The sequence below is a fragment of the Hevea brasiliensis genome, chromosome 7 (assembly GCF_030052815.1).
Source record: "Hevea brasiliensis isolate MT/VB/25A 57/8 chromosome 7, ASM3005281v1, whole genome shotgun sequence".
NCBI classification, from domain to species: Eukaryota; Viridiplantae; Streptophyta; class Magnoliopsida; order Malpighiales; family Euphorbiaceae; genus Hevea; species Hevea brasiliensis.
This window is the reverse complement of record NC_079499.1, coordinates 95,513,931-95,515,851: the sequence shown is the minus strand read 5'-3', so window position 1 is coordinate 95,515,851 and position 1,921 is coordinate 95,513,931.

Below are 1,921 nucleotides of genomic sequence, written 5' to 3'. Positions count from 1 at the left end.
TGTTCTTTACAAACAACACCGGCGCTCCCCAAGGTGACACACTAGGGCGGATAAAGCCCTTGTCAAGCAGTTCTTACAACTGCACTTTCAACTCTTTCAATTTTGCTAGTGCCATTCTATATGGCATTATGGAGATTGGGTCCACACCAAGCATAACATCAATCTCAAACTGCACCTCTCTTTCTGGAGGTAATCCTGGCAGTTCATCAGGAAATACATATGGAAAGTCATATACAGTAGGGATGTCCCTCAGTGCTGGACTTCCCACTTGGGTGTTTATCACATGTGCCAAGTATGCTTCACACCCCTTCCTGATCATTCTTCTAGCTAGTGCAGCCGAAATGATGTTTGATGGCAGTAAATACCTCTCCCCATGTATTACCACATCACCGTACAAGGGGAGACCAAAAGTGACTGTCTTCAGTTTACAGTCAATCATGGCGTGATGCCTGGCTAACCAATCCATGCCCAAGATGATATCATACTCTCTGAAGGGCATTTCAATCAAATCTGATAGGAAAACATGTCCTTGGATCACCAAAGGACAGTCTCTATAGATTTTATTGACCCGGACCTGTTGTCCTAACGAACTAGTTACTAACACTTCAAAACCCATTTGCACACATGGAACAGCAAGTGAACTGACTATGCTAGTACTAACATATGAGTGGGTTGAACCTGGATCAAACAACACAAATACTTCTTGATCAAAGATAGAGAATGTACCAGCTACCACATCGGAAGTCTCAGCCTCTTCTCGCTGTCTCATTGTGTAGACTCTGGCTGACGCACTCCCTTATGCTGACTAACCAACTGTTCCTTGACTGTCAAAAGCAGTGCCTCTATCTCTGCCTCTTCCTCTGCCAACAGACTGTGAACCTCTGGGAGCAGGACTCTGAATAGATCCCTCAGCAGTAGTAGGAGCTAGACCATATCTCGGAGATGGAGCACTAGTGCAGTCTTTAGCTATATGGCCCTTGCCTCCACAGTTAAAACAGGCTCTAGTGGCCCAATAGCATTCCCCCCCATGAATCTTGCCACAAGTCTTACAGGGGCGGGTAGAATATGAACCCCTGCTCGACTGCTGACCAGACCTAGGGGGTCTTTGTCCGAAAAATCTGCCCCTACCAAATCTTCCACCTCGACCCCTGCTAGGTCCACTAAATTTCTTCTTCTTCCCAGAAGCCCACCAGAACTCTGTTCTACTGACTTGTCCCCCTTGTCTTTTTCTGTTTTCTCAGCTTTCTCTGATTTTTCTTTCACTGGGGTTGCTTCTGATTCTATTCTTTCCAACTCAAGTGCTTGAGATGTAACACCCCTATTTGTATAGCCTGGTATATTTCACTGTTCCGGTGATATTGTCGGTCCGGACAATTAAGAGGATTAGAACCATACTTAAGACAACTAAATAAGCCATAAACACAAATAATTAGTAATTGGCAATTAGTTGAGTATGAATAAGAAAAACAAAACTTAAGAAGTTAAACGAGCCGAGAGTCACAGTGATGGGTGACCTTCTCGGGAACGACTGCGAAGTCATTTTAAACTCAAATTTTGAACCGTAAAATGTGATGTTGCGGTCCTTAGGACCCTTATAAACATAGTGGAAAAGAGAAAATCATGAAAAAGAACTGTTAAGCCAGTCAAATAATTAGGTCAGAGAGCCAGAAGAAATATAGAATTAATACAAACTGGGATGAATCGGCGAGGGGCAATTTGGTCAATTGACCCCGAGAGCTGACTCCTGACCTAACTGTCAAATAAAATCGGAGAAAAGAAAACTTCGGGATTGAGAATTAAATTAAAAAAAAAATAAAAAAAAAGAAAATGGAAAATGGAAAAGTAAAAAAGGTGATAACATCATGCATGACCTCATGCATGATGCCATAAAGAATATAATTAATTAATTAATTAATTTACA